Consider the following 26,056-nt stretch of genomic DNA (forward strand, 5'->3'; position numbering starts at 1 on the left):
GGATTTGCCAGAACGAGTTTTTGGCATCCAGAACTGAGTAAACCGTTGCGTTACCGATTTGTGCCGCTACGTCTTCGGTGGTTCTCATTGGGTAGTTTTGGCGTTTGATTGTTGTGTTCAAATCTTTAGGATTGATGCAGATGCGCAACTCCTTTTTGTCTTTCTTTGTGGTGACAACCACGGTGGAAATCCAATCAAAGGGTTCGCTGACTTCGGCAAGAACTCCGATGGAGACCATACGTTTCAGTTCATCGTGTATTTGCTCACTCATAGCATGTACGATAGGGGTGACTGTATGGTCAACACTGATCTTATATGTTGTAGGTAGTTTGCCGAGTTTGTTGTCAAACAAATCTTTGTAGTTAGATAGCATCTGTCTAGTTGGTTCCTCAGTCAAGCAGAGTTTGTGGACAGCATGCCCGAAATAGACCAAACCCAGGTCATGGCACGCATCGATGCCTAGCAGGGTTTCAGAACTTGGCTGAACGATGTAAAATAGCAGGTCCTTGTCCTGTTCATTGATGGTATATTTGAAATCGGCTTTGCCCAGTGGGTGAAGAATTTCTCCTCTGTAAGCATGTAGAGTGGAGCAGTCTTTTTTCATGAGCTCAATGGTTCTTATTTGTTGAACACTTTGAGTGACATGATGTTCATGCGGGCGCCGGTATTGGCTTTGGCGATCAGTGGTTTGTTATTGATTATCATGGTCACAGCAGGATCAGTCACTTTGCCTGGGGTGCGCAGGTTTAGGGAAAGTTCGGTAGGCTCAGTGTCTGTGCTATCAGTCGTTCCCGTGGGAAGATTCGTCGATTCAGTGGGAGTACAGCTCCAAGGACGAAGCTGCACCTGAGCTGTACTCCCACTGAATCGACAACAATTAGCAAAGTGGTTGGGCTTTTTGCAATTGTGACATACTTTCCCATGGGCTACACAAAATTGGTGCCCCTGGGGTGGAAATAGTTACAGTTTGTGCACCTTGTGTTAGGCATGCTCTGAGCTTTGCTGGACGCATTGAGAAATCTTTGCGGAGAGTAACTAGCCAAATTCACATTCAACTGTTGATTAGCATTCGCGCTATCAAAATCAGCCAGTGGTGCCACAGTCTCAGCCATCCTACAAGCATGAATTGCTTGCTCTAAAGTCAGTTCTGCATTCCGCAGCAGTTCGGCTTGCAGCGTTACTAAGCATTCTAATTGGCTAACATGCTATAGCGAATCAACAGTATCCAAGCTGGATTGTTATAAACTAAACTGTGTGTGTAATCTATCATCCATACAATGGTAATCTATTAAACTATATTAAATTTGAAAAAGGCTATGTAAATATTAGTGAATATAAATACAGAAATTCTACTTGTTTAACACTTTACAGAAGCAATACATTGCAAACAACGTCTGTAAACATGAACTGATTGGCAATTATCATAGCATGATGTTGATTCTAAATTTATTGGATCTTAAGTACAAGCTAAATATCTTGTTTTCTGATTTGTAACCAATTATTACTCTACTACAGCAGAATGAAGCAGTGGTTCATTTGATGATGATGCATTTCTTTCCTATAAGCTGCTGTGTTTAATCCAAATGAGAAGTTTGCTCAAATTTTGTTTTCAAAATCAAAAAGATTCAGAAATTATTTATTTATTCCAGAACTTGCTACATTAGACAAGGAGCTGCAATATTCAAAAGCTAGAAAACAAGACGTTTAAGCTCCAATTTGTTGTGTCAGAATGTAATAAACAAGATTGTACATTGAAAATATTATACAACATAACAGAGAGAAACATTCAGCCGATCTAGTAAATGGATTTATGAAAGAGAACGGAATGTATAAAATAAAGCAGAAGATTTTAGTTCTGGCATATTCTTTATCAATATTACTTTTCAGGTACACCCATCCCTGCTCATTGTGAGCTGGGTGAAGCCTCTTTATTCTGTGCTGGTCCAATATATAACAGGTCAAAACGGTGAATTGTAGGTTAAATAATGCTTACTAATTGGCATTCAGTCATTCTAAAACTATATTGAAATTTCAACCATTTTTCTTTTTGTGCAGCCTGCTTACATGCATATATCAAAATTTACCGACATATCAATTTAACACATTCAGTGGATTTTACTGAAGGTATGATGTACTTAAGTATGGATTTTACAAACAGTATATCTTGAAGGACACCTGTGTGAATGAAGTCTGCTGTAAGGTCTTTATTGCCAGCTTAGATTTTTTAGGTACACACCAGCTGATGTTAAAATAATTTGCTTTAAAATGTTGAAGGACACATAGAACTGATGATCAGCACTGCAAGACTATAAAGAATAAATTAAAGCCAATTTAAACTTCATTTAAACTTGAGAATCACAGAGAGTGGCCTGAAATCTGTGGCTTTAATTTCAGAAATGCCAGCACTTGTCATCATTACATTGCATAAATGACAAACTAATGTGTGTTGAAGAGCTTCAGTTGTGTTCCACTACTGCAAAGTTAGAAGGGCCCAAGGCCAATGTCCAAATTGGCATTATACACTTTGTTGCAGAGAATACACAAACAAATATACTGTCTGGGTTGATCAGCTGTTTGGTAAGCATGCCTGAATTATAGATTAGAAGTAATTGAAATTACTTTGGTGACATCTCTGCCCAGAGCAGCTCTATTTAAACCTTATGTTCTTTTGTATAAAACAACAGGTCAAATACAAGAGCAATTATTGCCAGGAAGCTGCTTCTTAAATTTGCAAAATGAAATGAAACACACCGAAAAAAGTTAACCTTCGATTGAGCAGCACTGAATAAACATTACTACATAAGTGAATTTCTGACTGTGTGTATATGTGCTATGTGGCTGGTATAGTTGAACTTGGGAATCTGGCAATTGTCAATGAAGCCATATTTCTCTTCAGGTTGTGCTGATCCAGCCTTTGCAAAATAAAACCAACAATGGATCAATCATTTGATATGACTTCATTATTTTATGTAGCATTCTCAGTGTATTTGTAATCTCAAGACAGTCCGAACAGTCTCCTGACTAGCCTCCTATTTTCCAAATTCAAATACTCACATCACAATTCTAAACGTGATCTTTTGTATCTGCTCATTTTGCTACCCTTTCGTTATTTTCCTCTGTAGCCTCACAACTCAATTTATTTGTAATTGCTTGTAACTATCAATCTACCAAGATCATTGTGCTGAAATTTTGATCTCTTGTCCAGTCCATATTTTAAATACTCTATATTGATGTGGGCCACATATTTCTACAGTGAGCAGCTTACTTAACCTAATGTTGGAATCACTAATTTTGGGAAGATGTGAAAATGGGACAAATAAGTTGATTATGCTAAGGGGAGCAGGGCACAAATGCTTTATTGCTCAGCTTTATTGGCGATCAAGAGAGTCATGAATGTTCAATCGTCATATGTTCCGCAATGGAACAATGAAATTCTTATTTGTTGCAACCTAACAGGTCTGTAAACGCAATTCGCACAGATTAAATATAGTCATTTAAAAAAATCAATAAATTCATGACATAATAGGGCAAAATTAAAGTCCGTAATGCAACCAAAGACATTCTTAGTTTCTAAGGTTAGTGATGTGCAGTGTCAAGAGCCTGCTGGTTGCTGGTAAGAAGCTATTCTTGAAGCTGGTGGTCAGTTTTCAGGCTCCAGTATCCTCTTCCCTATAGTAGTTGCAAAATGAGAGCATGGCCGGGGTGGTGTGGGTCTTTGGGAGGACCTCATTGAAACTTACCGAATAGTGAAAGGCTTGGTTAGAGAGGATGTGGAGAGGATGTTTCCACTAGTGGGAGAGTCTCGGACTAGAGGTCATAGCCTCAGAATTAAAGGACGTTCCTTTTGGAGGAAGACAAGGAGAAATTTCTTTAGTTAGAAGCTGGTGAATCTGTGGAATTCTTTGCCACAAAAGGCTGTGGAGACCAAGTTAATGGATATTTTTAAGGCAGAGATAGATAGATGCTTGATTAGTACGGGTGTCAGGGGTTATGGGGAGAAGGCAGAATGGGGTTAGGAGGGAGAGATAGATCAGTCATGATTGAATGGTGGAGTAGGCTTGATGGGCCGAATGGCCTAATTTGTCCCTATCACATGACCTTTGATGATGCTGACTACCTTTTTGAGGCAGAGTTTCCTATAGATCCATTTGTTGTTGGGGAGGTCTGTACTGTGATAGACTGATCAGTGTCTCCCATTTTTTGTAATCTCCTTCATTCTAGAGTGTTTGAGTTGCCGAACCAGGCTGTCATGCAATTAGTCAGTGTGCTTTCTACTGTACACCTGTAGAAATTCAAGAGAGTATTCGTCAACATACTGAATCTCCTCAATCTTGCAAGGAAGTAGAGGCAATGATTAGCTTTCCTTGTGATTGCTTCAATGTGCCATGCTCAGAATAGATCTTCAGAGATATGCACACTTGAAGCTGTTGACTCTCTCCACTGCCGTCTGATGGCCAAAGAAGGGATTTGGATGAATACCAGCTCAGTAGGGGTTTGTTACCAGCACTACCATTTACCAAGTGTTTGCACTACATTGGTTCATATGTTCTTTCACATATACCATTAGCTCACACAAATGTTCGAATAATGTTTAATTAACATTTTGAACTTAAAGTTTGACATTAAAGTAAGAGAAAGGTAAAGTACAATAGTTCTAATCAACAGCTGCATAATATATTAATAAACCATAGGAAGAATGTGACATTGAATGAATTTCATATTTTTAAAAATCCATTGTTATTTTTATGATTGATGGTTGGGCTGAAAGGCATGTTTCTGTGTTGCATGGCTCTGTCTCTCACAACAGAAAGGGTGCAGTCTTGCAAATAATCCAGCAATTTGAAATAAGCCATAATTCACAGAATATTTCTTCCATGACAAATATGCCAGAACATTGGCACACATAAGTATAACAGCAAACAACATTAACATTTACATGGCACCAAATTTGGCACCGTTCTAATCAACTAAATTTTTAACAAAACTTAAGAGGTAACATGAAAGTTCATTTTTCTGAAATGATAATTGACATTCCGTAATATTTTCAGGTCTGCTCAATACGATCTGTAATAGTTTTTGGAATTCTTATTTTGCACAAGCTCAATATAGGAAATAGATCCTGCTGGTTACACCTATCCAGTCTAAACTCATTTCAATGCCAAGTGAATTTACTTTTGCATCCAACCATTCTGGCTGGTTACTAAAATAAATTAAAAAAAGCTCAAGTGTCCATTTACACAGTTCAGGTAAAAAGCAACAATAAGAGATCATGAAACTGTTAATTGGTGGCCGACTAGGAAAAGGGGAGATGCAGCGAGACCTGGGTGTCATGGTACACCAGTCATTGAAAGTAGGCATGCAGGTGCAGCAGGCAGTGAAGAAAGCGAATGGTATGTTAGCTTTCATAGCAAAAGGATTTGAGTATAGGAGCAGGGAGGTTCTACTGCAGTTGTACAGGGTCTTGGTGAGACCACACCTGGAGTATTGCATACAGTTTTGGTCTCCAAATCTGAGGAAGGACATTATTGCCATAGAGGGAGTGCAGAGAAGGTTCACCAGACTGATTCCTGGGATGTCAGGACTGTCTTATGAAGAAAGACTGGATAGACTTGGTTTATACTCTCTAGAATTTAGGAGATTGAGAGGGGATCTTATAGAAACTTACAAAATTCTTAAGGGGTTGGACAGGCTAGATGCAGGAAGATTGCTCCCGATGTTGGGGAAGTCCAGGACAAGGGATCACAGCTTAAGGATAAGGGGGAAATCCTTTAAAACCGAGATGAGAAGAACTTTTTTCACACAGAGAGTGGTGAATCTCTGGAACTCTCTGCCACAGAGGGTAGTCGAGGCCAGTTCATTGGCTATATTTAAGAGGGAGTTAGATGTAGCCCTTGTGGCTAAGGGGATCAGAGGGTATGGAGAGAAGGCAGGTACGGGATACTGAGTTGGATGATCAGCCATGATCATATTGAATGGCGGTGCAGGCTCGAAGGGCCGAATGGCCTACTCCTGCACCTAATTTCTATGTTTCTATCAGAACTATATTTATTGACATAGAAACATAGAAAATAGGTGCAGGAGGAGGCCATTCGGCCCTTCGAGCCAGCACCGCCATTCATTGTGATAATGGCTGATCATCCCCTATCAATAACCCGTGCCTGCCTTCTCCCCATATCCCTTGACTCCACTAGCCCCTAGAGCTCTATCTAACTCTCTCTTAAATCCATCCAGTGACTTGTCCTCCACTGCCCTCTGTGGCAGGGAATTCCATAAATTCACAACTCTCTGGGTGAAATTTTCTTTTCTCACCTCGGTCTTAAATGACCTCCCCTTTATTCTAAGACTGTGGCCCTTGGTTCTGGACTCACCCAACATTGGGAACATTTTTCCTGCATCTAGCTTGTCCAGTCCTTTTATAATTTTATATGTTTCTATAAGATTCCCCCTCATCCTTCTAAACTCCAGTTTAGCCTAGTCTTTTCAATCTTTTCTCATATGACAGTCCCGCCATCCCAGGTATCAATCTCATGAACCTACGCTGCAATGCCTCAATCGCAAGGATGTCCTTCCACAAATTAGGAGACAAAACTGTACACAATACTCCAGATGTGGTCTCACCAGAGCCCTATACAACTGCAGAAGAACCTCTTTACTCCTATACTGAAATCCTCTTGTTATGAAATATGACCCCATATACTCGAGTCTATACATTACAATTCTGCTCTAACTCCATTTGCAAGTTTGCAGGTGACACCACAATAGTGGGCCCGATCTCGATCAATGACGAGATGGAGTACAGGAAGGAGATAGAGAACTTAGTAACAATGTGTCAAGACAACAATCTCTCCTTCAACACCAGTAAGATGAAGGAGATAGTTATTGGCTTCAGGAAATGAGGAGAGACTGTTCCCTCCGCATCTCCTGGTTAAATCCTCCCATCCCCATCTCCTTCTGCCTTGGTCAAAGACCGCACCCTCCGCAACTCCTTTGTTCACATGCCACCCCTCCCAAACATCCTCTCCCCAGGTACTTTCTCCTGCATCTGTTACTATACCTCTTCCCTCACCTCCATCCAGCAACCTCAACAGTTCTTCCAGTTGAGACAGAGGTTCACGTGCACTTCCTCTAATCATCTACTTTTCCTGATGTGGTCACCAGTTCATTAGCGAGACCAAGTGTAGACTTGGCGACCTTTTAGACGAACATTTGTGCTGGGTTCACCTAGGCTTACTGGATCTCCCGATTGCTAACCATTTCAACTCCTCTTCCCATTTTCATAATGATCTTTCTGTCTTGGGCCTCCTCCATTGCCAGAGTGAGGCCACATGCAAACTGGAGGAACATCACCTCATATTCCGCTTGGATAGTTTACAACACAACAGTACGAATATTGGATTCTCCAATTTTAGGTAACTACCAAAATCCCTCTCCTTCTCCAACCCACCTCTTCACCATGCCACACCTATACTCGCATTTATTTCTACCCTCTCATTCCACCTACATTCCTTTCTCTAGGTTCACAATTCGTAACTCTTCAATTCTTTGTCCTGTCTCTCCTCTCTTCCAGCTTTCTTTCTCCTTCATCAGTTTGAAGAAGAGTCACAACCCGAAACATCACTTATCCATGTTCTCCAGAGATGCTGCCTGACCTGCTGAGTTACTCCTTCATTTTGTATCTTTTCTTGTGGTGCACACGTCCCAGTTAACAGCAATGTTGCCGAACTCGGGACTGTTGAGAATTTCAAGTTCCGAGACTTAAACATCATCAACAATTTGTTCTGGACTAAATACATTGAAGCTATGGCCAGGAAAGCATACCACACTTCTACTTTCTAAGAAGACTAAGTAAGTTCGGCATGTTTCCAACGGCTCTGATGCACCGTAGAAAGCAAGCTATCAGGATGCATCATAGCTTGATTTGCAACAGCACCGCCCAAGACCGCAAGAAATTGCAGTTATGGATGTAGCCTAGTCCATCAAGCAAACCAGCACCCCATAACACCAATCGACTCCACATACACTTCATATTGCTTCAGTAAAGCAGCGAAGATAAACGTGGATGATTTACACCTTTGTCATTCACTCTTTTTCCCTCTCCTGAGAGGGAGAAGATTCGTAAGCTTGAAAGCACATACCACCAGATTCAGGAATAGTTTCATCCCCATTGTTATCAGACTACAGAACAATCCTCACATAAGCTAAGGGTATGGTCCAGATCTATTTCATTGCAGCCCTTGCACAATTTATTCATCTGCACTTTCTCTGTAATTGTAAAACAATAACGCTATTTTCTGAACTCTGGTATTTTTCTCTTTGCCTATTGCACTAGTGTATGGCTTAATTTTACTCTTGTATAGTTTGATTTGGCAAGATAGCACACAAACAAATGATTTCACTGTATCTCAGTATACATGAAAATAAAGATACCAATAAATGCAAGTCAATCTTAGTTTTCTGCCAAAATTGCCCAAAAGCAAAACACTTCCATAAAACTAAAGTCCTTATAGTTTTGTAAAACTTCTTATATGAAAAACAAAACAACCCCGCAGATATTTGAAAGCTAAGAAAACAGTAGAAACTGAGAAAACTGATATATTAATATTTGGGAAGTACTGATAGCAAGCGAAGATAAACACAGAAACAGAAACAGCATAGCCAAGGACTTCATCTGTTTCAAAGGGATCTCCTTTGGACTACTGAGATGATACCAGGATACCTGTCCTCAGTTTTGGGAGGAAGAAACCTGCTGCTGACATAAAACATGGGGTTGGAATTTTCCTAGGTAAGGTGCAGGAAAATAATGCCTTACTTAGCAATGTTACAACATTTTGAGATTTTTAAAATCGTCTTTAATTTACCCATCAGATAAAGCATAAAAAGAAGTTTAATTTGACACCTAATTCACTTTCATATCTTAAGTATTAAAAAAGTTATGGCCATTTTCATACTCGGAAATTGGCATCTTAGTCCCTATTGCTTTTTCATTGACTTAACACAAAAGCTGTGATCGAGAACATTTAAAAGCCGATAATTTTCTTAAAATTTATGAGAACTGAAAGAAATTTTCAGTTATTTTAGATTGAAGCATTCTGACACAAATATGAAACAATCTTACTTAGATGACTTGAAATTAAAGCATATAATTAGTTAGTTACCTAATTGTAGCTAATTACAAAATTCAATTACTAGATCTAAACATCTATCCATTTCTTAAGAATAGATTAACATTTTTAAATAGCCTAAGTGTCCAAATAACATTCACACAAGAATTCAGAATATAACATAATTTTTAAATCTCATTGTCATGGGTTTATAGGCCAAATGGAAGGAATTTAATGTTTAATACCTGTAAATTAATGGCCATTTAAATCAGCTTGCCTGTGGGTTTTTCTGGAACGGGACCATTTGGAACGCTGAGGTTGCGGTGAATTTATACCCCCATATCGGCAGCAAATACACTGCCGGTTCTTCGGGGGGGGGGGGGGGGGGGAATCACCGTTTCGCAACTTAAAATGTGAATTAAATACATCTTAAGAAACACTTTTATACATTAAAAAAAACTACTTTCTTTTACCTGGTCTTCCATAAAATCCGTCCCAGTTGTCGGCATTGACGGCTTCAGAAGCTGGTTTTAAAATCATTCCAGCGATTAACTTGTCGGGTGAATTTAAAAAAAAACCACACAGAACGGCCATAGGAACGATTCTTTAGCAACATCTTGCACTCCAACAAATATAATTCAGGACCAGGTCGGAAAAAAAACCCCGTTTTAACCCCGCCCCCCCCCTCAAAGGCACCAAAATCACGCACACGGCCAGTGGCAGAATTGCAGCGCCGCTGAAGGTAAATTTTGTAACATACCTACCTTACTCAGCTTAGGTAAAATGCATTCACTCAAATGGCATTGCCTGTCACCCGAATCCCACCTTGTCACATCTACTCCATCAGATTGTTTCTACACCAAACTTGCAATGTATGATCATTCCTTTCATTCTATGCATTGCTGCATATCGTCAGCTATCCACCACCATTATCCTTTTTGCAATTTCCTAACCTTCCTGGATAAGTCATCTTCACCAATTGCACTCAGTCTATTAAATGCTGTATCCTGACATCCATCAACAAAGGAAACAGATGTTCGAGCATCCGTTTGGAACATATATTCGCATATACGATGACTTATATTTCTGGTCTTTGCCTTAACATAGGGGAGAAGAGCATCTGAATTGGTCCTCAACCAATCATACTGCTAAAAGCCCTGTCCCACTGTACGAGTTCATTCAAAGAGTTGTCCCGAGTTTGCCCTGATTCGAACTCGGAGATTTACGGTAATGGCCGCTCGTAGGTACTCGGGGCTCTCGTGGACATTTTTCAACATGTTGAAAAATCTTCACGAGTCTTCCCGAAATTACCGTGTTTCCCGAGTACCTGCCGTTAGCGTTACGAGCCGCTAAGAGACGTCCCCGAGCTCCGATGTACCCGCTACATTCATTCTACGTGCTTACCATTCGTTTTTTGTTTTTTTTTAAACTCGGGAGAGCACTTGAATGAACTCGTACAGTGGGACAGGGCTATAACAATCGTGGAGGAAGGACTCGAGATCAGTCATATGATAGAGATGCCATGCAACTAGCTTTATGACATCCATACGTCATATAACTTCATTCTTTATTTTAGCAAAAAATGAAATATCATATTTTTTAATTTTTTTAATTGACGAAACAGTATGGAAACAGGCTCTACTGACCACCAAGTCCACGCCGACCATCGATCACCCATTCACACTAGTTCTATGTGTAAGAAGGAACTGCAGATGCTGGTTTAAACCGAAGAAACACAAAAAGCTGGAGTAACTCAGCGGGAAAGACGGCATCTCTGGAGGGTAGGAATGGGTGACATTTTAGGTCTGAAGAAGAGTCTCGACCCGAAACGTCACCCATACCTTCTCTCCTGTGATGCTGCCTGTCCCACTGAGTTACTCCAGCTTTTTGTGTCACACTAGTTCTATTCTATCCCTCTTTCGCATCCACTCCCTACACATCTGGGGCAATTTACAGAGGCCAATTGTACTACAAACCTGGGATCTTGGGATGTGGGAGGAAACCAGAGTAACTGGAGGAAATCCACGCGGTCACAGAGAGAACATGGAAACTCCATACAGAGAGTACCCAAGGTCAGGATCAATCCTGGGTCTGTGGTGCCATCTTCAGAATGATGTTGCAATATAGAGTTTTAATTCATGGTTGTCTTGTCCGAAAAAGCATTCTTCCACTCAGCAGGATCACATAGATCTCATGAGGAATAAATCCTCAGAAGATACAATTCCTTATAAAACATATTCCTACCGTGGTGTAGATACACTTCAGTCGATCTACTAATGGCATAAATAGAGTTTCACATTTCACAAGTGAACAAGAGCAAATGATGGTGTTCAGAGCTTGCAGTGGAGAGTGCATCCTATTCATCCATTGCATAGCTGGACATAAATGTTGTATCCTCACAACAGAACAGATCATTCTGCTTCAAGCACACGTAGAAGGTTATGTCATAGGACATTATAATGATGTCTCCTTACATGGATGGATTGGCTAACTCCATGGGGTAACCAAACAATAAATTATTGGCATGTCAACTCACACAACAAAATGCTACAGACACCGAAGGCCTAAAATGTAAATAGCAATTGTAGAAAAAGGTTAGGGAACAGAAATGAACAGTTTATTTTGAAAAGTTCAGTTAATCTTGAAAAGTCACCTTGCCAGATGAGGAATGGGAGGGCACATTTACATGAATCCAAATGGGGAATGGATTTGGAGGGAAACCACACTGGATATTTGGTTACTTGTGGGATTGCTTCAATGATCCTTCCTGCAAACCAAGGTTAAAATGATTACCAGGCCTTGTTGCCCCTCATGAACGCTGGCCACTCATATGCCTTCACTTTATCAGAACAAGCTACCAGCAACTTTTTATACCCTCGAATGGGGTGTTTGCTGAAAAAAAGAGGGAAGAAGGGAATGATAGACTAGCTCGTCTAGCATCAGTAATAGGGCAAATGCTAGAGTTTTTTAAAGTATGTGATAACAGGACACTTAAAAACATCAAATGGATAAGACAAACAAGGGCATATGAAATGGAAATTGCTTTTGAAGACATGCTGGAGTTTTTGACAATGTAATAAGTTGTATGGATAAGAAAGAACCAATGAATCGACTGAAATCCCACATAAGAGGTTAGTGTGCGAAATTGAAGCACGTGTGATTGGGGTAGTATGCTGGCAGGGCCTCAGAATAAAAGGACACACCTTTACAATGGAGATAATGAGGAATTTCTTTAGCCAGAGAATGGTGAAACAGTGGAATTCATTGCCACAGAAAGCTGTTCTCTTCTACCAAAACCGCTCCATTATAATTGGATTGACAAGATTATTCATGGATTACTTAAGGGGCCTGTCCCACTTAAGTGATTTTTTTCAGCGACTGTCAGTCGTAGCAGGACCTCCCCTACGATAATGTCTACGACAATCTACCACCTAGTTGACGTCAAACTGCGGCAAGCTATCATCAACCGGCGACCCATTAGGATGTCCACCTACGACCACACCTTCGACAACCTACAACCACACAGGCGACAATCGAAGTCAACCTACGTCCACCTGCGACAAGCTACAACAAGGACCGACCCTGTCGGCGACAACTGAAGACAATTCAGTCGCTGGTACCTGTCGCCGGTTGACGTAGGTAGTCGCCAATGGAATTCACCGAAGTCAGCAACCGGCGACAACCAACGTCACCTGGTGACAAACTGCGACAGCACCTACGACAGGAGAAGACAAGCTACGTCAAGCCCACCATCGCCAAAACGTTTTGAACAGCGGCGACCAGAAAAAAAGTTACGACTCTTTAGGCGACTTGAGGAGACTACTCACGACCATACAGGCGTCACCCCGCGACTATGTGGTGACAGCCAAGTTGCCTGTAGTTGCCGAAAAAATTCGCCTAAGTGGGACAGGGGCTTCACTCTACTGCAATCACCATATATCCTTCAGCATATCTACAATATGTCAAAATAACTATTTTTACAATATTTTTTGAAATGGCATTAAAAAATGGCACATGTAAACTTTTCATATCTCCAGTTTCCCTCTCCTCTGACCCTCACTCTGAAGAAGGGTCTCAACTCGAAACATCACCTATTCCTTTTCTTCAGAAATGCCGCCTGACCAACATTTTGTGTCTATCTAGTAAAAATAATACTCCATTTAAAAAACATTAATGACAATCAGCTTTATCATATAACTCTCAGCCTTTCTGTTGGTAATGATTTGTCATTGATCAAATGATCAGAATTCCCTTTCAGCTACGTAGCTAAATCTAAAACATGTCTTTGCTGCCTGACACAAATTCCCCTCCTTTCCCTGGCAACCATCTGTCGGTAAACCCGATGATGTGAAACATTCGGTGTTGGATTTGACCCTGAGATCAGACCAAAAATCTGCACTTTCACAGGACTAACTTCTTTCGCCACTTGGACACCTTCGGTTTCAACCCGATTTAGGTAAAGAACCCGTTTACTTCTTGTCTGTGTAATCTCACAAGTATTTATTTTGTTGTAATCAGCCAACCAGCAACATAACCTTTTAAAGGCTTATAGATTGATCAAGATTTATCAGATATACTCACTTCTACCAATCTTAGATGTCCTAGTAGGATCCACTTTAGATAGTCTGATCTTACTCAGTTTCTAAAAATCATTGTTTTTGATGGGAATTACATCTATTTTACACACTATCTTCCTTCTTTTCACTTGTGATTAATCTGAATGGCATCAATTCCCTTAGCAACAAATGGAATGTGGCACCCGAGGGAGTGTTGAGAAGACAAAGGAATTTCAGGATCTTCTAAGATAATTGAGTAGTCATCCTTATTTTCTATGAGTAGGCTTTAGTCGACCTTGCAACAAACATGGGCAGATATGGGGTTATATTGTAAGTTTACTACTTGGAAGTGAAACATCAGTTTTTCAAGATATAAACTGCCTGATTTTCATTTTCATTAAATAGTTTTAATAGGCATTATGCAACAATTTGCAAATGTAAGAGGTTTATACTAATGACCAAGGCAAAGGTAGAATTCACTATTAGGGCTCAATTTAATCATGATTTTGAATTACCAAGAAGTCTTCGGAGCTGCTGGTATGGGTGAAGTTGGCCACAAGCTTAACCTTAACCTTAATTTAAGTAAGTTTGCAGTAAAGTAAACAGACAGAGATTAACCTTTACCGTGTTAAAACAAACCATAAACACTCTGAAAGTTTCGGTTCCATATTTATGGATTATTAGTACCCAATTAATGAGACAATCTACTGGACAGAAAAGGTGCAAGGTCAGTTTAGTTCACTGGTGTGCACTGGAGCAAACAAAATAATGTTTATATAAAAGAAACACTACACTTGAAAGAACATTCCTTCATTCTCAGATAGAAAACTCACATTTGCAATTTGGAAAAGTACTTCAAGCTTAACTCAGCAATATTGCAGCCATTCTTTTGGTGAAGTATAATCTCTTTCAACTACTACACTTTTTTCCCCCCATCTTCTAATTCTTTATTTATTATTTTTCCTCACTATGAATAGTGTGAACACTTTTTTGCTGTTTTGATTTTTGTGCATACATAACCAAACATTGGATCCAATGTTCTCACTATTCATATGCACATCACCATGCATAAATGTGATTAAGACTGCTTAATCAAAAATATGCTCATAGCAAAATTGCCCTGGTATAGGGTTCAGCTGACACCAGCATCTCCTTTAAACGTTGCCCCTCTCACCTTAAAGCTATGTAGACAAGTATTTGATTTTTCCATCCTGGGAAAAAAGGTTCTGACTGTCTATCCTATCTATGCATAGAGTCAGAGTCATACAGTGTGGAAATAGGCCATTCGATCCAACTTGATGACATCGACCAACATGTCCCATCTACACTAAAGATGGACACAAAATGCTGGAGTAACTCAGCGGGACCGGCAGCATCTCTGGAGAAAAGGAATGGGTGATGTTTTGGGTCGCTAGTCCCACCTGCCTACCTCTAAACCTGTCCTATCCAAATGTTTCTTAAACGTTGTGATAGTACTTGCCTCAACTACCTCCTCCGGCAGCTCATTTCATGCACTCACCATCCTTTGCGTGAAAAAGTTAACCTTCAGGTTCCTATAAAATCTTCCCCCCCCCACAACCCCCCTCACCTTAAACCTATGTCCTCTGGTTCTCCATTCCCCTACTCTGGACAAGGGACTGTGCGTTTACCCAATCTATTCCTCTCTTGATTTTGTACACCTCCATAAGATCACCCCTCATCCTCTTGAACTCCAAGGAGTCCCAGCCTGCTCAACCACTCCCTATAGATCAGGCCCTCGAGTCCTTTCAACCAATTTATAAATCTTCTTTGCACCCTTTCCTGCTGGACAACATATTTCCTATAACATGGTGCCCAGAACTGAACATAATACTCTAAATGCAGCCTCACCAACATCTTATATATCTGTAACATGACCTCTCAACTTCTATACTCAGTATTCTGCTGAAGCCAATGTGCTAAATGCCTTTATATACCTGCACTCCTAGATCCATCTGCTCTGCAACTGTCCAGAACCCTTACATTCACTGTGTAGGTCCTGCTCATGTTAGTCTTTCCAAAATGCAACACCTCACAATTCTCAGTATTAAATTCCATTAAATATTCCTCAGCCCACCTGCCCAACCGATCAAGCTCCTTCTGCAATTTTGACAACTCTCTTCACTCTCTACATTTTTGGGTCATCTCAACGTCATGCCTTTGATAACTTTATATACTTCGATCAAGTTTCTCCGAAGCCTCCGACATTCCAGAGAAATGGAATCCTATATTTGCTGTTGACATCCTAATCCCACTTCAGCGTGACATCACGCTTGCTCCATTAGTAACCTTTCTAGCCGAGGGGTGGCAGCATCTACAGCAATTCTCACAATGGAAGATGTATTTTGCCCCTTAGAGAGACTGTATGTCAAAAGTGCTTGTGTTCAAAGTCATCTAAGAAAAAGAAAGCAAAATCTGAGACTACGTCTTTCAGTGCCTTTCATAGCTCCAGCCCCCTGGTCCAATCTCTCCCGACCTATGTCCGATACCTCACATGCCCTTTGGCTCTTTAATGACTTCCGCTTTCCCACTCCCTCATCTTTACTATGGACGTTCAGTCACTCTACACCATCCCAAACCAGGAAGGATTTAAAGCCCTCCGTTTCTTCATTCGACCGCAGAACCATCCAATTTCCACTAACACTCTACTCTGCCTAGCATTGGACTTGGAGGAAGTGGGAGGAGTCAAAGGAGAAGTTTGTAGAATACATTGAACAATCCCTGTTCCTGGCATACACTGGCCCTATCCCAGAACTCTATCTCCATTACATTGATGACTGCATCGGTGTTACCTCCTGCACAACTCATGGACTTCATCAACTTCACCACCAATTTTCATCTGCAATCAAATTTATTTGGACAAGAAATAGACTATTGATTGACGCCTATTACAAACCCGCTGACTCTCACAACTATCATGACTACACTTCTTCCCACCCTGCTTCTTGCAAAGACTCTATCCCCTACTCCCAATTCCTCCGTTTAAGCCGCATCTGCACCCAAGGTGAGGTGTTCCATACTAGAACATCTGAGATGTCCTAATTCTTTAGGGAATGGGGATTCCCCTCTCCCATCATAGATGAAACCCTCACTCGTGTCTCTTCGGTACCCCGCAGCTCTGCCCTTGCTCCCCCTCCCCCGGTCGCAACAGAGACAGAGTCGCCCTAGTCCTTACCTTCCACCCCATCAGCCGTTACATCCAATACATAATCCTCCGAAATTTCCACCACCTCCAATGGGATTCCACCACTAGCCACATTTTCCCAACTCCACCCCTTTCCGCCTTCCGCAGAGGGCGTTCCCTCCGCAACTCCCTGGTTAACTCATCCCTTCCCACCCAAACCACCCTTTCCCCAGGTACCTTCCCCTGCAACTGCAGAAGATGCAACACCTGTGTTATCAGGGGAACAGGTTCAAGGATCTGAACAGAAAAAGGCTCACTCGTCTGTTTAGTTGCAAATCAGGTAAGAGAGGACAAAAACAACACTTATCTCGGTCTGCACGGGGACCAGTTTTACAACCTGTGTAACAACCTGTCCCTATACCTCCTCCCTCGACTCTGTCCAGGGTCCCGACAGTCCATTTAGGTTAGGCAGAGGTTCACACCTCCTCCAACCTCATCCACTAAATCCGTTGTTCAAGATGTGGACTCTTATACATCGGCGAGACTAAATGCAGACTGGGCGATCGTTTCGCGGAACACCTTCGCTCAGACCGCGTGAGCCAACCTGATCTCCTGGTTGCTGGACATTTTAATTATCCTTCCCATTCCTACACAGACCTTTCTGTCCTCGGTCTCCTCCATTGTCAGAATGTGGCTAAATGCAGATTGGAGGAACAGCATCTCATATTTTGTTTGGGCAGCTTACAGCCCAGTGGTATGAATACTGATTTCTCTCACCAGGTAGCCCCGGCATTCCCTCTCTCTCTATCCCACCCCCACCCTAGTCGCACGAGCTTCTCATTTTCACCCTAAAAACAGCTTACAATGCCCGTTTCCTTTATCATCGTTACTTTTTTTGCATATCTTTCGTTCATTATTCTTTATGTCTCCACATCACCATCTATATCTCTCATTTCCCTTATCCCTAACTAGTCTGAAGAAGGGTCTCGACCCAAAACGTCACCGATTCCTTCTCTCCAGAGATGCTGCCTGTCCCGCTGAGTTACTCCAGCTTTTTGTGTCTATCTTCGGTTTAAATCAGCATCTGCAGTTCCTTCTTACATGTGTCCATCATAATGTCCCCTCTATTATCTAATTGGTGGAAGACTGCACTCACCACGCTAGCACAGATCTGCTCGATGTCCCATGAGCAGCTCTTGCCCTAGATAGATTGTGGTGGGAGGAGACAGGGTGTTCTTGTACAAGAAAGCATTCATGACATGAACCTGTACACCAGGGTACTGGGTAGATGAAAATCCATCATTCCGCTAGTTCTCCATCGTTTCACCCTCCAGCCCGCAGGTGAGCCAGATTAGAGAATCCTGATCACAGATGTCTATTCGCTGGCCTTTGTTCTTATTCTTCGAATCTGTTCTCCTAGCAATCCGGGCAGAACAATGTTCACCATGAAGTAGGAGTTAGTGGGGTGGAAGGTGTGGGATAAGATGAAACATACAGTACATAGACAATAGGTGCAGGAGTAGGCCATTCGGCCTTTCGAGCCTGCACCGCCATTCGATGTGATCATGTTTGATCATCCCATATCAGTCCCCCGTTCCTGCCTTCTCCCTATACCCCTTGATTCCGCTAGCCCTAAGAGCTCTATCTAACTCTCTCTTTAATGCATCCAGTGAATCGGCCTCCACTACCTTCTGAGGCAGAGAATTCCACAAATTCACAATTCTCTGTGTGAAAAAGTTTTTCCTCATCTCAGTTCTATATGGCCTACCCCTTATTTTCAAACTGTGTCCCCTGGTTCTGGACTCCCCCAAAATCGGGAACATGTTTCCTGCATCTAGCGTGTCCAATCCCTTAATAATTTTATATGTTTCCATAAGATCCCCTCTCATCCTTCTAAATTCCAGTGAATACAAGCCCAGTCGCACCATTCCTTCATCATATGACAGTCCCGCCATCCCGGGAATTAACCTCGTGAACCTACGCTGCACTTCCTCAATAGCAAGAATATCCTTCCTCAAATTAAGACAAAACTGCACACAATACTCCAGGTGTGGTCCCACCAGGGCCCTGTATAACTGCAGAAGGACATCTTTGTCCCTATACTCCTCTCGTTATGAAGGCCAACATGCCATTAGCTTTCTTCACTGCCTGCTGTACCTGCATGCTTACTCTCAGTGACTGATGTATAAGGACACCCAGGTCTCGTTGTACTTCCCCTTTTCCTAACCTGACACCATTCAGTTAATAATCTGCCTTCCTGTTCTTGCCACCAAAGTGGATAACCTCACATTTATCCACATTATACTGCATCTGCCCACTCACCCAACCTGTCCAAGTCAACCTGCATCCTCAAAGCATTCTCTTCACAGTTCACATTGACACCCACCTTTGTGTCATCTGCAAATTTGCTAATGTTACTTTTAATTCCTTCATCTAAATCCCAGCACCGAGCCTTGCGGAACCCCACTAGTCACTGTCTGCCATTCTGAACGGACCTGTTAATCCCTGCTCTTTGTTTCCTGTCTGCCAACCAATTTTCTATCCATGTCAATAACTACCCCCTGAGACGGACAGAGCTCCGTTTCCTGTACAGGAGAGATGAATTCGCACATGCCATTTCTCTGCCCTTGTGGTTGGGCAATGTGCCCACATCCAACAGCAATCTCTAATCACAGAGAATAGCTCGCTGCTCATGCACAACATCCCTCTGGTTTTGTTGGTTGTTGACTTCCTAATGAGCATCCTGCTCATAAATGACATGTCATTGCATTGCAGGAACAGCCATCTGCTCCCACATGGAATTTAATTCACTGAAAATACCGAGGTGTTTCATCCTGTGCATGGCCTATTCCAAAACAAAAGCTGCAGCCAAAAGATTTTTATGCTGATCAAGCAGCATTAAGGACGTCTACAGGTAACTGAATTAAAAGGTAATCAGTGATGACAATTAAGGTGAGCATACCTGGCAGACTGTATATCGAAGTATAGTAGAATTGTGATGGAGGCTTGGTGATCCGCTAGTCCATAAGGGATAGAATAGCCTCAGTATGGGAGAGATGCTGAACTAACAAGGGCTCTTCCGTGTTGTTGCCCGCCGTCTTATTGCTAGCTACCTTTGTTTAAATGAACAAGGATAAGGATGTTCAATAGTTTTCCATTCTCCTGCTTTTGGATCACAATCTCTTGGTGGAGGGGATATAAGATTGATATATGCTAAAGTGTGTTTGTTGAATTTGCTCAGTTTATGGCAGTTTCTAATCCTAGAGGTCTCTACTATGGCTATCGCATGGTAAACTTCTTAAATAGCAGCCTTATCAGGTCCTTTGAGCGATTGGTGCACAGGAACTTACTTCTTGGAAAGAATCTGTGGCACCACGACTCTAATGTCCTTGTGAGAAAATAGTAAGCTCTCCCCTTTTCTCACGAGACCTCTCTCTCCTCCATGGCAGTAAAAATACAAAGATGCTTTCTGGCACCAAAATGAGTGTGCCTTGAAGTAATGATATCTTTCCAGCATTGGTGCACAGCAAGATGTTTCAAGTTTGATTAAAGTTGGGCGCGGTCTCATCTGTAACTATGATGCTCCCGTTTAACACATTTAATTGTGTGTGTGGACTCTGATGCATTTTTGGTGATTTCACTCATTTCTTGTGGGTGATCTAGTACTAGTGATTCTGTGAGTATTCGTACTACACACGGGTACATATTTTGTGCCACAGAAAAGGTAAATGCAGTTCCTAGTGGCTGAAAACTATTCACACTACTCAGGATTCAACGTCCAGTGGAAATATATTTAGAATTAATGCAAAGCCATTTCCTTAAAATTTCAGAACAAAAAACATTACAGAACATACTAAGAAATAAATTTAATAATATGCTTGCCATTTTAATAATTCTATCTGAAATAAATTCTAGCATAACATTGGTGCCAATGAATTCTTCCTGTTTCCATTTTAAAGTGCCTGGAAATTATTTTTTTACCAAATTAAATGCTTTCTGTATTTCTTCCTCAGTGATGGGTTCATCTACAACAGAGACTCATTATGTGGTAAATTTGGCAAGTTCAGTTTCTTTAAAAACTCATGCATTATATTGGAATCAGTAGGAAATTCTGATTGGTATACTGAGGTATAAAATTCCTGAAAGGATTTAATAATTTCATCATGGTCTACTGTCAATGTACCATCCCGTTTACTCACTTTAATAATCTGACGTTTGGCTGACACAGCTGTCAACTGTTAAGTAATTTACCAGATTTACCGCAATGTATATAAAATTGGTTTACCAATAACAACTTGGCACTAAACACCTCCAAGACCAAGGAGCTGATTATTGACTTCAGGAGGTCCCATTCTGGAGAATACGCCCCAATCTCCATTTACGGGGAAAGTGTGGAGAGAGTGTCCAGCTTAAAGTTTCTGGGCACTCACATTTCAGAAGACCTCACATGGTCCACAAACACCGCCGCGCTGGTCAAGAAGGCACAGCAACGACTGTTCTTCCTGAGGACATTAAAAAAGACTGGTCTGCCCCAACAGCTGCTGACAACGTTCTACCGCTGCACCACAGAGAGCATACTAACGTATGGCATCTCTGTGTGGTATCTCAGCTGCACGGAGGCGGAGAGGAGAGCTCTTCAGCGCGTCGTCAACAGAGCGCAGCGGATCATCGGGACAGAGCTACCAGCCTTGGAGGGCATCTACCACACGCGGTGCCTCAGGAAGGCCCTCAGCATCCATAAGGACTCATCACACCCCTGCCACGGTCTGTTTCAACTACTTCCCTCCGGCAGACGTTACAAGGCCTTCTACGCCCGAACCTCCAGACTCAGGAACAGTTTTATCCCAAGAGCTATAGCGGCTCTGAACCGGCCCTAATGAGTGCCCCCCCCACCCACCCCCTTTGGACAGTCTCCCTCAGATGGTCACGTCAATCAATTCAGCTTGCTTATTTATGTATTGTATTTATTTACCTTTCTTGTACATCAGTGGAGCTGCACACTAAATCTCGTTACACTGACGTGCAATGACAATAAAAGATATTATTATTATTATTATTATTTAGGTTTTAAGTAGCTGATTCTCAATCGGTGATACTAATAACAAATCATGTCTCAATTGAAGTTCAACTCTATTCTTATAGAGCTCTAAACTAGGAGCTTTTGAATATTTTTTATCAATTTCTTTAATCTCATCAGCCAATATACGTAGTTCATTTTGAGTTTGTTTTTTTAATCCCGTGGAGTATGAAATAAATTGTCCACGAATATATGCACCATCTGATTGAAGCGGCTGTTGTTGAGTTTCACTTTTTAGCCCCCAGCCGTTATCGCTTTATTCAGGCCACCATCACCAACAGGATGCGCTCGGTCACCATTGGGCTCCCTCCCCTCTCACCAGCTAAGATTTCTTCCTGGCGGCCTTAGCTTTATTCCACCTGGGAATATGTTCGCGACTCCAGGGGAGAAGGTGGAGGAGGCGGCGGTGGAGGGAGGAGCTGTGGAGCAGACAAAGCGATGGCTGGCAGGATAAAGGCAGCTGGTGAGAGGGGAGGGAGCCCCATGGTGATCAAGCGCATCCTGTCGGTGGCCTGAAGAAAGCACTGTTGGACAGGGCCTATAAAGTGAGCTGCAACTACCGCAGCATCAACCGAGCAGTGCGGCAGCTGGTGAAGAATTCTCGCTGATACACATTGTGGAAGATGTTGGCGGCTCAGCTGGGAGTTGTTCCCCACAGACTCCCTCGTTCTCACTCTCTTACCCAGTGTCGCAGCGGCAGTGGCTGAAACTGGAAGAGCAGCGAGCCCTGACGATGTTTTTATATCTCTGAAGTGAACGGGAAGCCCTTGTCATTCTCCCGTTGCAATAACACAGGTCATTCAGGAAACAGGAGCATCTATTCCGTAATTGTTTATGTATAATTGATTACGTGAGGTAACCCGTCTATTAAATCGGGTAGTGCCTGTACTTGCAGGATAGGCATTCCACAATTTTAGAGTGATTAGCTTTAAAAATCTCGAGGAATACCAAAGGATTGCTGGATTTGGCTCAAAGCTAATCTTCAATGAAGTAGTAAGTTAACTTGTGTATGAAGGAACTGTAGGTGCTGGTTTAAACCAAAGATAGACACAAAATACTGGAGTAACTTAGCGGGACAGGCAGCTTCTCTGGAGAGAAGGAATGGGTTCCTGTCTGTCCCGCTGAGTTACTCCAGCATTTTGTGATTATCTTAGTAAGTCAACTTGTTATAAACCAGCATAAAGCACAACTTTATACCTTATACCAACTGGCTGGTAGTTGGTGAACTGGCTGTAGTCGCTGCATTTTGCATATTATTGCGTAATAAAAGCAGTTATCATTTTTCATTATTAGTAAATTAACATGATGCTCTCTGCTGAAAGAGAGATGGTTTGAAAATATAACTGTGGTGGTCTGGCTGCTTTATCAATGCATTTCCTGCACCGGGTGACGCCCGCAATGGCTGCCTCGCCAACAGTCCTTTCCCTTCTTTGATGTTTTATTGGAAATGTTAAATGGATGTTTTAGTGTTCTTTAGCTTTTTTTACGTGGGGGTGAAGAGGTGTGGGGGAAACTATTTTTAATCTCTTACTTCGACGGAGATGCGATTTGTTTCCGTGTCGTATCATTCCGTATCGTATCTCTGTCCGCACTGCGGCCTAACATCGTGGGGTTGGCAGCCTCTGCTGGGGACCGACTTCGGGAGCTCCAACCGCGGGAACCTACGGACTTAACATCGTGGAGCTGGCGATCCATGTCGGGAATCGACCTTGGAGCTCCAACTGCGGGTGACTGCGGACTTTAACATCATGGAGCTCGCGGCCACTGGTTAGAGACCGACTTTGGGAGCTCCAACCGCAGGAGCTTTGACCACTCCGATGCGGGAGCTCCGATCACCCTGACGCAGAGGCTTCGATCGCCGGCTGCGGGAGCTTCAATCACCCCGACTGCGAATGGTTCGACTGCCCCGAGTGCAGGTGAAAAAAGAGGAAGAAGTTTAGACTTTATTGCCTTCCATCACAGTGAGGAATGTGGGAAATCCGCTGTAGTGGATGTCTATGTTAACTTCCATGTAGTTGTGTGTCTTGTTGCTTTTATTAGTATGGCTGTATGGTAATTTGAGTTTCACTGTACTTTAATTGGTACACGTGACAATAAACAGACCTTTGAACCTTTGAACTTAACCTTTCCAAATTTGCATTCACTTTTAAAACTTTTGGCAAAAGTTCACATATTTGAAAGCAATTTTTCATAGGCAAATCTTTGTGATACATTGCAATTTTCCTGCTACATTAAATGCACTTAAAAACAAGGATATTTCTGGTTTTAGATAATAGGACAATGTTCTTCACATGAGGAATGAAGACAAGTGAAAGTTGGTAAGACTGTTCTTTAATTTTTTGCTCACAACATTATCAGCTCATAATCCCGAAACCCAGCAATTACCATACTCCGACCACCATTACATGATTCCCGTTTACTTAATCAGAATGGATCAACATATGGAATGGTTAAAGGTGCCATTAATAGGTTATTTGCATCATAAATCAATCATTCTAAGAATGAAAAGTATTCTGACCAAAAGAATTAGAAAAACAAATGTCGCAAAATTACACACGCCTACATTCTTTGGGTGAAACTCCAGAAATTGAGCTCCTTTTCAAGTCCACCACGACTTTTTACCCCAAACCCAAAAAGGTACTAATGTAAAAGTTCATTAATTGAGGCAATATAGTTGTTCTTAAATGTAGAATTCTGAAAGATACTTTCTGGTTTAACTTCACTGCCGCTCTGAATACCCTTCAACAACTTCCGAATGATAGACTGAAGGCTACCAATTGGCTCTGTAATTTAATGTTCAGCACTGCCTTTAAATCGTGTGAGCCAACACAAGGGAGTAGTGCTCTGCATTTATGCAACCAATATCCTCAAGTACGAATAACCCTCCAAATAGAAATCTGTTTCTAATGGTCAGTGTAAAAACAAGACAGATGAAACTGTTCCACGAAGGTATAAGGCAATGAAATGCAAACATAAAAATGTTTTGATATTTACAAAAAAATCTAACAGTAAAAAAATGCTTTTCTGTGCAAATGGCACCAGGCAAAGACAGCAATGATGTAATTTAAAATAACTAGAAAGGGTAACATTGTAATGCAGACAATGATTTGAGCGTGATCGCTTTACATTTTAATATAATAGGATTAAAGAGTAAAGAGCCAGTGAAATGTCACACAGATGACAGAACGATAATAGATTTTTTTGCTGTCATAAAATAGGGATTGCTCCATATAAACCTGCAAGAGTAATATATCACCTGGCAACTACCACAAGCAACACAAAGTTACTAGAGAAACAGGATACGTTAGTTTGTTAATGATTAAGCAAAGGGAATAGGAGGTAAGCTGAAGTATAATTAAGAGGAGCATTTGACTGAAACCCTTCTTAAAGCAGATTATGCAAATTAATCAGCATACAAACTGAACTGACAATTTCAAATGCATGCAAATACCTCTGATTTATTGTATACAAATTAATTGCATTTATATAATTTCAAGCTTTATGATTGCTTCTAACTGATAAAATGTTGTTCCCTGAACAAATGTGGAGAAAGCTTACGTTCTTAAAAGCATGAAAATAAGAAAGAATAGCTTCACTGTTAACCATGATTATTGTCTTCCATTGCTTTGTGCAAGATTAAATAGCTTACCATATTTTCACCCAACCTCAGTGTAGGTACGTTATATTACACTGCCCATAAATTGCTACATTTATTTTGTCATTGCGTTTGTGAACGTTGGTGAACTGAGATTTACTTTTAAAAGAGCTGAAGATGGTCACACTGCTTAGGTTTTAGCTCCCCTGTCATTCTTAAATGGAAACCTTACATTCCAGAAACCAGTTTGGCTTACTTTAAAAAAAAATGTCTTTAAATTAGTGCCAATTAAAAGTTTTTAATATCTGATATTCTTTATAAATATCCTCAGCACAGCATGAATATGTCAAGGACTTTCAGAAAAAAAATGTATTGCATGTACTTACTTTGTGAAAGTAACTATGAGGGATGAATGAAAATGCAATTAAAATAACGCTGTACTGGTTTAAATTCTTTAATCATTTGATATTTTTTATCAACCTGTCATAAAATAAAAGGGGTAGAAATGCAAGACATTTATTTCGGTTAATGCTATTCAATATAGCTATATTTTCTTCACTACATTCAACTAAAAACAGAATTAAG

The 26,056-nt window shown here is 41.3% G+C and overlaps 1 protein-coding gene and 1 long non-coding RNA gene across 5 annotated transcripts in view; one reads left to right on the plus strand and one right to left on the minus strand.

Annotated features, from left to right (window-relative positions):
* The window catches only part of mipol1 (mirror-image polydactyly 1), a 170,870-nt gene that overhangs the window by 38,651 nt on the left and 106,163 nt on the right, over positions 1 to 26,056 (minus strand). The gene's annotated exons all lie outside the window — the stretch shown is intronic.
* Positions 635 to 25,889, plus strand: LOC116976979. The gene is made up of 3 exons (XR_004413085.1): positions 635 to 805; positions 15,672 to 15,682; positions 25,878 to 25,889. It is a non-coding gene; the product is annotated as an uncharacterized LOC116976979 (long non-coding RNA).

Source organism: Amblyraja radiata, chromosome 9 (assembly GCF_010909765.2).
Source record: "Amblyraja radiata isolate CabotCenter1 chromosome 9, sAmbRad1.1.pri, whole genome shotgun sequence".
NCBI lineage: Eukaryota > Metazoa > Chordata > Chondrichthyes > Rajiformes > Rajidae > Amblyraja > Amblyraja radiata.